This window comes from Balaenoptera borealis (genome assembly GCF_965194805.1).
Source record: "Balaenoptera borealis genome assembly, chromosome: 12".
Taxonomy (NCBI): Eukaryota; Metazoa; Chordata; class Mammalia; order Artiodactyla; family Balaenopteridae; genus Balaenoptera; species Balaenoptera borealis.
This window is the reverse complement of record NC_138869.1, coordinates 24,504,380-24,517,294: the sequence shown is the minus strand read 5'-3', so window position 1 is coordinate 24,517,294 and position 12,915 is coordinate 24,504,380. Positions and strand designations below refer to the sequence as shown.

General features: G+C 39.0%; 1 long non-coding RNA gene across 1 annotated transcript in view; it reads left to right on the top strand.

Moving 5' to 3' along the window:
• Positions 1–4,000: 4,000 nt before the first annotated feature.
• LOC309607563 overlaps positions 4,001–12,915 on the top strand; it is a 736,883-nt gene continuing 727,968 nt past the window's right edge. The window contains exon 1 of the long non-coding RNA XR_014232447.1: positions 4,001–6,878. This is a non-coding gene — a long non-coding RNA (uncharacterized lncRNA). The remainder of the gene's footprint in view (positions 6,879–12,915) is intronic.

Genomic DNA, 12,915 nt, shown 5'->3' with positions numbered 1-12,915 from the left:
TTCAGTTGTTAGGTATGTAGGAGAGCAGAAATGTTCCTCTACCCTTCTAGGTTCTTTCAGCTGATATAATAATCAAGTTTATGTAAGATAGATTAACAGGAGGAAAGCAAATTTAATTTTGTAGGTACAGAGGCCTGATAGGTATAGGGCCTAAGACCAAAGCAGGCTGGCTGTATACCTTTTTAGACCAAGAATCAAATTTTTGTGAGGATTTGTGAAAACAAAGGGGTTTTTGGTTGAGATAGCAAAATAATGAAGAATTAACAAAGTCTGTTTCTACAGCTTTCTTGGCCTTGAATTCCCCATCTAGGACAATGAGGATGCCCTCCATCCTCCCAGAATAGGGAAGATACCTTCCCATGGAAGCTTGGTTTCCTGCTTTCAGGGGAACAAAGGAGGGTCAGAGGGTTCTTCTTATACCAGCTATTTCTTAAGTAACTTTAATTCAAAATAATCAATATGCCTCCTTGGTATATTTTGAGGCAACTTGCCCCGAGCCCCAACAGTTACATAGAGATTTAGAATTGTTATATTTTCCTGGTGAGTTAAATATTTATTATATAAATTGTCCCTCCTCAACTCTAGTAGGGTTTTTTACTTAAAATCTATTTTGTGTTATTTCATAGATTCCTTTCTGTTAGTTTGTATGGCTTAACATTTTCTTTCCCTTAAAATCTTTTGCTTTCAACCCATTATATTTATACCTTGTAAACAGCTTGGAATCAATTTTGTTTTTTAATCCAGTTGAGTGGTCTTTGTCATTTAAATGGAACATTTAGTACATTTATATTTAATATAGTTACTGATCTATTACAGAATGTTTTCTATCTGTCCAACCTGTTTTTTCTTCTTTTTCCTTTATTTTTTGGTATTATTTTGGATGAATTGAACTAAAGAGTTCTTGAATGTCTCATATTAGTATTTTTAACCTCTTTATGGATAATCTGAGGACTTTAATATTAGCTACTTTACTGCTATTTATCCACTCCTGACTAATGTAACATCGTGTGCTTTAATTTTATATGCTGCAAAAGCAAATGAAACATTAGTGTTATTGTTTTGTACATTTAATATCCATTTTGACATATCCACATATTTACTGTTTTTGTTGCTTTTCACTCTTTTCTCCATCTTGTTGTTTCATCTGGGATAATCTTTCTTCTATTTAAAGAACCCTCTTTAATATATTCTTTAGTGAGTATCTGCTGGTGACAAATTCTTTTAGTCTTTTAGAATAAAAATGCCTTTATTTTGCCTTCATCGGGAATTAATTTTTTTTAATTTACCAGTTCGAAAGGTGATAATGGTATTACACTGCTTTAATTTGCATATATTTTATATATTTACTACCTTTCTCTTTCTTTTCTTAGGTACTTAATTTCTTACAAGATTAAGAGCACCTTTTTCTTTTTTCTGGAGATGAGGAGATGCATTATTCACATAACTGAGGTTAAAGTATGACGTATGCTTAGGGTAACTTATCTGCTTCTTGTTCACATACAAAGAAACAGAAACCCACCTAAGTGCTGCCTATGGCTAATAAATTAACTCTTTATATGGACAAGCACATTATTAATACCACCAACCATTCTTGCCAGTCACTCTGATTTCAGATAACAGACTCCTGGGCCAACATCTTTTCCTCAACTGTGTGACACTTTGGGCATTTCTCTCCCTTCCCAGCAATGTTTCAGAAGAGGAGCTCTTCTTTTTGAAATAGCTTTCAAGGGTTGAGATAATCCTAGGTAAGCAGAAGCTCACTCATTCAACCAGATATTTTATTTTGAGCACTTACATCAAAAGTTGTATTCATTCCCTTATCCCTGCTGCCTTCATTTAAGTTATCTATTTTTGGATAACTGAGCAACTCAGAACTTAGTGGCTTAAAACAATTATGATTAATTATCTTTTGCAATATTTGCATCAGGAATTCTGGTAGAGCTCATCTGAGCAATTCTTCTCTTCCATATCGGGTGGACTGGGCCAAAAGGTACAAGAAGATGTTGCTTCCTCGTCTGGCATTGCCTCTCTGTGCTTCTCCATGTGTCCTTTCTCTCTCCGTGTGGTGTCTCATCATTTAGTGTTCTGGCCTAAGCATCTTTAGAGCTTGGCATCTGGCTTCCTACATCAAAGGTGGAGGCTCTTAAAGGTCTCTTGAAGACCTTGAACAAAGCTTGCCAAGAGTCACTTCCACCATATTCCAGTGGTCAAAGCAGATCACAGGGTAGGTGCAGATTCAGGGGAGTGGAAATGGAATCCACCTCTTGATGGTTGGAGTGACATGGCCTGCATGCGGGGAGAAGGAATTGATGGGAGCCATCTTTGGATACTATTCACCACTCTCCCTTGGCAAGTATTTCATATTTCTTTTCTGAAGACCAGAACACATTGCTTCTTTCAAACTTGTATTTATTTTAAAGCATAAATTAGAACATGAGTTGCACATATGCTTACCCACTTGGTCCTTTCCTTATGGACTAAAGATAGAACAGACTTGTTCTAAACAGGCTGCAGTTAATGCAAAGTATGTAGGCCACCCCTATAGAAGCTTGGCTTTATAATAAAGAATTCATGTAATGCTTTAGTTTTTCAATTGCTTCAGCCCTCCTGGTATTAGCCAATAAAAGAATTATAGTTTTAATAACTAGTTGACACAGCTGATTTTATCGATTTTAATAAATAATCAAACATGCCTGAAAGCGAAAGCATCAAACAAATGATTTAAATCCCTAAAACCTTGCTTGTGCTAATCATGAAACTCAGTTAAATGACTAAGATAAAAACAGATTAGTGTCATTAGGCAAAAAGAAGAACACGTACCAATTACAGAATATGTCTTATCAGTTTGCTTAATAAAAACCTGAAGTGCGAAATGAGCAGCTGTGCTCTTACCCATTCGTGGAATGCTTCAGGCTCTCGTTTTAAATAGTCACCCAAAGGAAACCAATAAACACAGCAAACGGAGGAGCAAGAGGATGTCAAATGAGTGCCTGCCCTTCCTTCATTGCATTTTCTCTTTTGTTATCCTTACGAGCCCTATAAAGTTTGACAAAGATGGAAACTGACACTCACAGAGATCAAGTAAGTAGTCCAAGGACCCAGAGCTACCTAGAGATGGATGTGGGGTTCAAGCACAGGACTCAGTGCTTCACAAAGTCCATATGAGTTCCTGCTCCCATGCTGACTCTCAACTAGAATAAAATCGTACCTTATCATGAGAAGTGCCACTTGGGGTCAGCCCTGGGCCCATCCGATTCTATTGATGTTCTCACCATAGCGCCAAGGAGAGGATGGATGCTATTCTCATTGATGTCATTCTCATGTCTTATGGTTTCTGTTAAACCTTCCCAACTTTTAATAACCTATTTATAATTTCATCATATATAATCTCTCAGGGATAATTGGTTCCTTAGAGGTGTGTATACAGAGCACTGGTTTTTACACTTTGGAGTGTTACTCAGAGGTTAACCTTTTTTTGTGTTTCAGATCCCTTGAAGGTATGATGAAGACACCTCACATTAATGTTTCTAATTGCAATACAAAGGAAACCAATTTTACTGAAATACAGTTTAACTTATTACCCCAACTTGAGTTAGCTCAAGTGAAAAAGAAAAAAAACATGTCAGGAGTGGGGGTGAATTTATTGGCTTCAAGAACTAGATCAGAGGTTAGCAAACTATGACCCATATGCTAACTCTGGCCCATTACCTGTTTTTGTAAAGTTTGTTTAAAGACCATTATTTTCATTTGTTTGTGTCTTGTCTACAGCTGCTTTCTGAGAAGGTAAAAAATAAAACCAACAAGTCTCCCATTCTCTTATGGGAAGAGCAACCCACTTCTCCCTTGCTCTCTGTGCAAACTCCATTCCAGATTTCCTTTGAATACCTAAGCATTTGGCCAAAGTTTTAAAAGTACCTTCAGTTAGGGTCTAACCAATGGCATTCTGTTTTTAAAAAAAATTTTATTTATTTATGTATGTATTTATTTGGCTGCGTTGGGTCTTCGTTGCTGCTCGTGGGCTTTCTCTAGTTGCAGTGAGCGGGGGCTACTCTTCTTTGCCGTGCATGGGCTTCTCATTTGCGGTGGCTTCTCTTGTTGCGGAGCACAGGCTCTAGGCACACGGGCTTCAGTAGTTGTGGCTTGCAGGCTCTAGAGCGCAGGCTCAGTAGTTGTGGCGCACGGGCTTAGTTGTTCTGCGGCATGTAGGATCTTCCCTGAGCAGGGCTCGAACCAGTGTCGCCTGCAGTGGCAGAAGGATTCTCAACCACTGCGCCACCAGGGAAGTCCCTAACCAATGGCATTCTTAAATGTAGGGTTTTTCTTCTCCCCAGCCCAATGTATTGGTAGGGAGAGTTTTTTTGCTTTTTGTTTTTTTTCCTGTTAGTCATTCAGAATGTATATAATTTGTCTGTAATCTTAACAAAGGCCTAAATTGGCCCATGACTGCTTTCATTTAATCCAAAATTCAAGGGCGGGAAAAGATCTCAGAATTGTATGCAAGACTGAAATGAACATAGATTTAATTTTTTTTTTTATTATAGGAGTGAAGTCAATTGGTTAAGAAGTGTCTGAAAAGAAAACTGGGTATTTCACTTCCATTTCTCTAATAGCAAAGAAAACAAAGACTGGGAAAATCTGATAATGCCCATTTCAACATGACCTGGGAGGGAATCCAAGAAAGCAAGCAAACAAATAAATCACTTACTATTATGAAGCGTGGAAAGCACAGTGATCTCAGACCTAAACAAGGAAATAATCACTATTCATAGAGTGCTTTAAAAACACAGTTATTAAAGGGAGACCTGTGGAAACTTATTCTGGATGTAGCAGGTGAAATTAATTCCCGCAGGTGATTGCATTCCGGCAACCATAAGTGGCAATGCTCTGGGTTAAAAGGCAATGTGACTTTTGGCCTAGAAGAGACAGGGATCATTGTGTGAACTGTCTCCACCCCTTTTTCTTAGTTCCCTCCCAGACTGAGCCCAGGGCCTGCTGGTTCCACCCCAAATCCAGAGTTGGAGTAGAGAGATTGGATTGAACACTGACGTCATGAAGTTGAAATTATTTTCTGGAAGCAGTATCTGTTGGCCTCTGGGGATGCTGAAACCTCCTCTGCCTACTGTGGTAAGCAGGGTAATGGCTCCTCAAAGGTGTCCAGGTCCTAATCCCTGGAACCTGTGGATATGATACCTTACATAGCAAATGTGATGAAGAACCTTGAGATGTTAGCCTGGATTATCCAGGTGGGTCCAATGTAATTACAAGGGTCCTTATAAGTGAAAGTGAGAGGCAGGTGAATCAAGGTGACTCGAAGATTCTACACCGCTGGCTTTGAAAATGGAGGAAGCGACTGCAAGCCGAGGAATGCGGGCCGCCTCTAGAAGCTGGAAAAGGCAAGGAAATAGATTCTCGCCTGGAGTCTCCAGAAGGAACACAGCCCTACTGACCCGTTTTAGATGTCTGACTTCCAGAACTATGAGATAATAAATGTGGGTTGTTTTAAGCCACTAAGCTAGTGATCATTTGTTACAGAAGCAATTGGGACCAAGTACACCTACTTGCCCCTTTCCACTCTACCCACAAGAGGAGCTTGCTATGCCTCTGTCAATTCAGAGGACATATATCAGGCCACAGTTTAGAAGGTACAACTTTTTTTTTTTTTTAAAGGGGCTCACCAGCAGTTTTTGATTTAACATCATTAACAACCACTCCTTTTTTTTTTTTTTTAATTTATTTATTTTGGCTGTGTTGGGTCTTCGTTTCTGTGCGAGGGCTTTCTCCAGTTGCGGCAAGCGGGGCCACTCTTCATTGCAGTGCGCGTGCCTCTCACTATTGCGGCCTCTCTTGTTGCGGAGCACAGGCTCCAGATGCGCAGGCTCAGTAGTTGTGGCTCACGGGCCTAGTTGCTCCGCGGCATGTGGGATCTTCCCAGACCAGGGCTCGAACCCGTGTCCCCTGCATTAGCAGGCAGACTCTCAACCACTGTGCCACCAGAGAAGCCCCAAGAAGGTACAACTTTGAGTGTGATATAGGGACAGCTGGGGTTTTGCGTAGCTAGTTTTCTGCTTCTCACCTTTAGTTTTCAATGGGAAGTTATGATCGTTTCGGTTTCTTAGAAGTTCTGGCTTCTTACATGGGTGAGATGGCATGAGGGTCCTGGAGCCTTCTACCTTGGAAGGAAGCACTATTGTTCCTTTTCATCCAGGCCAGGTAACGAAGATAGTACATTGGGCAAATCTGCAGACTCTGGAGCAAGACCATCTGGTTTTGGAACATATTCACTGTGACTTTTTAAGCAAATCAGTTAACCTTCATCTCTCCATTTTTAATTAAAGGATAATAGTATCTAAATGATGAGTTATTTTTGTCAAACACTTGAACAGTGCCCGGAACATAATATGATGATGATGATGATGGTGATGAAGATTTGTCTAGGTTTTGATTTTGGCTCTATTCTTAGGTTTGTAATCTTGTACAGTGTTCTTAAACCTGAGTGAATCTCAATACTTTTTCATTTATAAACTAGAGATAATAATTGTAACCACCTCAAATGTTATGAGAACTAAGATAATACATATAAAGCATGTGGCACACAGTAAGGGCTCAATAAACTTCAGCCATATTGCAGTCAGCGGGGTTTCAGGCAAAGGAGGCTGGGAGTCAATGCTTAAGCCTCCCTAGGATGTAATTCTTCATCTTCTTTGACTTTTCCTTTCTTTGCCTTCAGGATAGTTAAGATTGAAAGAACTAAGAAAGCACTACTGCATCCTTGTTCCTCAACCAGGCAACCCAAAACGGGTCCTCAGCAGTGAGCCAGGGGGTAAGAAGACACTGTATAAACATGGCACATCTTCTGGGAAAGTCAACTTTACTCAAAGGTAAATAATTTAACATATTTTTCTTTTAAAATAAACATGATGTATTATGAAGGAGAATGCAAATTCTGCATGAATTTTTAAGAATAGGAGTGGATTACTCAGTCACTTTCTTATTGAAGCTTTAGAAACTCAACTCAAACTAGCTTAAGCAGAAGAGACATTATTGCTTCTGTAATCTGAAATTTTAGTGGGCCATATTTCAGCGATATAGCTGCATCCAAGGGGCCTAACATTGTCATCAGGAATCATTACTTTTCCATCTTCCAAGTCTGTTTTCCTCTGTATTGGCTTCAGTTGCAAGAAGGCCATCTCTGCTCTGATGGCAATGATGGTCTTTTCACCAGGCTTATTGCCCATGGCATCTACTATTTCCAAAGGGGAGAGAGAGCTTCCCACTCTTAGGTCCCCGTGTTGGCTGGGACCCCAGATTTTATCCACAGGACAGAGGAAATCTATATTGGCTAAAGTAACCTGCCTTCCAATAATGTTAGAGTGTCTTGTCCCCCAAAATATGGAGGTATCTAAAAGGAAAATAAAACACGTTCTTATAACTGAAGAAGGAGAGGATTGTGGGCAAAATCAACCCTTGTCCACCATGAGGAGACTTTGGAGAAATTGCTTGCATCTGGGGACCATGCTCCCTGATTACTCAGGACATATATTTATTCTATTCTTTGATATGTTAGCTTTCAATCTAGGCAAAGCCACAACTTTTCCCTGAGCCCACACCTTCCAGCCAAATCTAGATGCATCAGTTCTGCTCTGTGGGATAGTGGTGGGAAAGAACACACAAAAGTGGCACCCACCTGTGATCACCTTCTCCACAGAGTCTGGAAAGGTACCACTTTGGGAGAATATGTTTAGGGACAGAACCAATCACCTTAACTTTCTTCCAAGTCCCAGTGTAACTTCTGGCCTTAATCTTCAAGGGTCTACAGTGGAGTTTGTGAAAAAGACTTTTTCATGGAAGTGTGTGATTTTGTATGAGTTGTCCATCTCTCTGTATCTCTCAAGGACTTGTGGTTTTAGTTAAAGATCTGGAGCCCTGCATCCTAAACATCATACCAGCATTCTTAATCATATAAGAATGATTATAGGGTTTCTAAATTCCTCCCGTAAGTAGATCATATGAACTTGGGTTACCAAATCTAAGTAATTTAAGACAAAAAGAGCAAATCAGGATGTAAAACCATCTTGGGACTTCTCCAAGCATTTCCCCAAATGTTTAGGAGACTGCTAATTCCGTGAAATGCTCTGTGCAAAAAGTGTTGAATGATCAAGGAAGTACCTCTCTGGGGAATTTCTGTTCCCTGTGAGCACTTTAAAGGCTCTAAGCAGTCTTGCCGTAAGGGACCTGTTTGGCTTTGTTTGATGTAGCCTTTCTTACCCTGATTGACAGCTTGTATAATGACTATTAAAGTTTGGAACACTCTCAGTGAAGAAATGCTGCCTCAAGTCCGGGAACTGGAAGTCAGGAAGTTCTTACTTGGCTCCTCGATTATAAGCAAAGAGTATCCAAAGACTTTATGTAACGGTAGAGTCAAAAGTGCACTATGTCCATCACAGCCAAAGGCTGGAGTTTCTGCGGAGCACAAGGTACCGGGCTGAACACCAGCTGTGAGTCTGGGATGAATCCCTGAGTGAATCTTGAAAAAGTGAACACTAAGCACAAAACATTTGGGTCTAAAAGTTGTCTTTATTCTTTTTTATCCTTCTCTTTCTTTCTGTCCCCTCAACTCTTTTTCCCATCAAGAGCTAAAAGATTAAAAAGGCAAGCAAAATTCAACAGGAATAGGGTGATTCAACAGCACCCTGGGTGAAAGAGTACAACTTTAACATGTCACAGGAAATGGCCCAAGGAGTTGAAAGTATCCAAAAGCTCTGTATTTGTACAGGTCTCCTTTTACTAGCTCCACTGCTCTAGACTGATGTTTATGTGCCCCACAAATCCCTATGTTTAAACCTAATTCTCAAGATGGTGGTATGAGGAGGTAGGGCCTTTGGGAGGTGCTTGGATCATGAGGGTAGAGCCCTCGTGAATGGGATTGGTGCACTTACAAAAGAGACCCCAGAGAGCGCCCTTGCCCTTTCCACCATTTGAAGATACAGCTAGAAGGAGGTCTGTGAACCAGGAAGTGGGTTTTCATCAGTCATTGAATCTTCCAGCACCTTGATCTTGGACTTCCCAGCCTCCATGACTGTGAAAAATAAATTTTGGTTGCTTATAAGCCACCCAGCCTCTCGTATTTCTGTTATAGCAGCCCAAACGGACTAGGACACCTGCCCACCAGTCTGGAGACTGTGGCATCTGTGGGGATGGCAAATCAGTCAACAGTCAGGCCTGTCTACAGGCAAACTTGACCAGGAAGTGGTGTTTATCTTAGACTTTTTTCTTCCCCGACTGTAGTGGGGGAACCGAGAGCCCTCAAACTGCCCTTCTTCCACTACTTTCATCTTTGCATTTCTCTCCACCTTCTAATGATGTCTCTGACTGAGCCAGCTTGGGACTCCCTCCTTCCCATTAGCTAATGGGAATAATCATAATCATCAGAGAAGTAGCAGCTTCAGTTTATTGGACCCCTTGTACAGTTCAGGAGGCATGATGCAAAGTAAACCCTTTACAGACATCATTTCATATCACCTCCCCAGTGACTATATGGAACATGCATTGTTGTGTAAATATCCATTGTTTACCAATGAAGGGGTTCAGATTTAGAACATTTATGCAAATTTCTCAGTTCCACAGAGGGAGGCAATGGCAGAACCAAGTTATGAAAGAGTTGTTAATGGTGAGTGAAGTGTTCTCCCCTCCCAGTTGTAATATCTGTATTTTAGCATGGGCGTTCTGGAGATTCTGATGCCTTAGCTTCAAGGAGGGAGCTAAAAGTGGGAATTTTGTTTTTCATGGGAAATGACTAGAGACCTTTCTCTTCACCGCATCTTCGGTTCAAGGAAAGAATTTCCTGTGTGTGTGTGGTGGGTGTGTGCGGGGTAGGGGGAGTGATGGGAAGGGAAGGAAGGATGTGAGGAATCTTTACTCAGTAAGAGGCTACCTAAACACATTTCCTGCTTTTATAGTTAGTATAGTGAGTTTTTGTTTTCAGTTCAAAATGTGCATTTTTTGTATTAAATTTTCATTTACTTCTGTTTGATATGTTTACTTTTCAAGAAAGAAGCTAGCATATCCTCTGTCTTTCAGCCTTGTGAATCGTTTGCTCTTTTTATAATTGTTTACCTTATTTTTTTCTTTCAGTTTTATTGAGATATAGTTGACATACTGCGCTGTATAAGTTTAAGGTATATAGCCTAATGCTGTGATTTACATACATCAGGAAATGACGATCACAATGAGTTTAGTGAACCTCCATCATCTCATATAGGTACAGAACAAAAGGAATAGAAAAAAAATTTTTTTCTTGTGGTGAGAACTCTCAGGATTTACTCTCTTAACAATTTTCATATATAATATACAGAAGTGTTAATTATATTTATCATGTTGTACATTACATCCCTAGTACTTATTGATCTTGTAATTGGAAGTCTGTACTTTTTGACCACCTTCTTCCTATTCTCCCCTCAACTCAGCCCCCAGCTCTGGTAACCACATATCTGATCTCTTTTTCTATAAGTTTGTTTGTTTGTTTGTTTTTTGAAGTATAATTGACTTACAACACTATGTTAGTTGCTGTTTCACAACATAGTGGTTTGGAATTTCTACACACTTTGAAATGATCACCACGACAAGTCCAATTGCGATATGTCACCATAAAAAATATTATATAGTTGTTGACTATATTCCCTACCCTGTACATTTCATACCCGTAATCTATTTTGCAACTGGAAGTTTGTACCTCTTATTAATCTCCTTCACCTATTTCTTTCCTCCTTCCACCCTCTTTCCCTCTGGCACCCACCTGTTTATTCGCTGTATCTATAAATATGTTTCTCTTTTGTTATGTTCGTTCATTTCTTTTGTTTTTTAGATTCCACATATAAGTGAAATCATACAGTATTTGTCTTCCTATGTCTGACGTAGTTCACTTAGCGTAATACCCTCCAGGTTCATTCATGTTGTTACAAATGGCAAGATTTCTTTTGTGTGTGTGTGTGTTTGAGTAATATTCCATTATATATATATAATATATATAGTGTATATAATGTATACATATATATATCACATTTTTTAATCTATTCATCTATTGACAGGCACTTGGGTTGCTTCCATAATTTGACTATTGTAAATAATGCTGCAATGAACATACAGGTACATATTTCGAATTAGTGTTTTTGTTTTCTTCAGATAAATACCCAGGAGTGGGATTGCTGGATCATATGGTAGTTCTATTTTTAGTTTTTTAAGGACTCTCCATACTGTTTTCCATGGTGGCTGCACCAATTTACATTCCCTCCAAGGTTGCACAAGGGTTTCCTTTTCTCCACATCCTCGTCAGCACTGGTTATTTGTTGTCTTTTTGATAATAGCCATTCTGATAGGTGTGAGGTGGTAGCTCATTGTGGGTTTGATTTGTATTTCCCTGATGATTAGTGACGTTGAGCATCTTTTCATGTGCCTGTTGGCCATCTGTATGTCTTTTTTGGAAAATGTCTATTCAGATCCACTGCCCGTTTTCTAACCTGGTGGGGTTTTTTTTTGATATTGTATGAGTTCTTGTATATTTTGGATATTAACTCCCTATCAGATGTATCATTTGCAAATATCTCCTCCCATTTAGTAGGTAGCCTTCTTGTTTATCCTATATTTAAAATTTTTAGTCTATGAAAACTATGAAATTTATCCACTTAAAAAATAAAACATCTGTGACAAAATAAAGAGGTGGCAAAATACTAAAAGAACCAGAAAAAAAAGAGCTGTTAAGAAAAACATAGCTTATTTAAATAATGCCAAATGAATATATACTATACCTGATTATATTTTCTTTACTTTTCAAAACCTCCCTTTGATTTTCTGTAATTAATTGTCATTAAAGATCCAAATCATTTTTGGTGCAATGTCTCAAAGGATTTCTCAGATTGTGGTGATATTAACAGGGGAGAAATCAGCATTATCGTATATTTTATTATTTTGGAATTGTTTTCAAGCCACTGGAGTAATTGGACTGTAGTCTGCTTCAATAAATAAGGTTTTTAAATGTATTTCTACAAATCTGTTTTTTTGGAAGCAGAAATCTTGACCTAAAAAAACTTGCTTGTAGCTGAGGCTTATTGCTCTGCATAGTTAAAGCCTGGGAGGCATTTCTTTTTTAATAATTATTTTTAAAGAAACCTGTGAAATCTTCATCAACATTTTTAAAGAAAAAGTCCCTATCAAGGAGAAGAAAGACTTTGAGATCTAAACCTGTTTAGCCATCATGGTAGGTGACAGAGTCTCAGGTCACCCACTGAGAAGTGGTGCTTGCTGGAAAGCAACACATTTACAAGAAGGGCCATTTGTTTTTGCCAACCTTAAAGATTCTGTTCCTCCAGTCATCTGTTGTCCTTGAGTTGAGGCTGGAATATATGAAGCTTTCTGCAAAACTGATTCTCTACAGAAACTCAGAGGATTCAAATGACAGCATGATGTCCCCCACTGGCCCCCAAATGTACATAAGTTGATTTCAATAAGGAACTGTGTTGTGAGACAGCCAGCTCAGAAGATAGACGACTGGTTATTTCCAATAGTCTTCATTTTTTGTTTTCTTTTGTTTTTTTGGTCTTTCAGTTGGGAACATTTATGAGACTAATTTCATTTCTTACTGCAAAATCTATGTAGTACTCTGGCTTGCAGCATAAATTCCAAAGGGAATTCTAATTGACCAGATGAAGTAAGTACCCTTTGGACTTCAGCATCTCACCATTTCACTTTGTCTTCCCAGGGTGTTTCTCAATAATATCGTTAAAGAATTCATGGATGCTGATTGATCTGGTGCACAGTTAAAGGACCTATAAGAGTTTTAAAGTTCAACTTGGTTTAACTTTCTCATCTTTAAACATAATGGTAGCTACCATCATTTTCAAATAGAATAGCTTCTGTCATTTT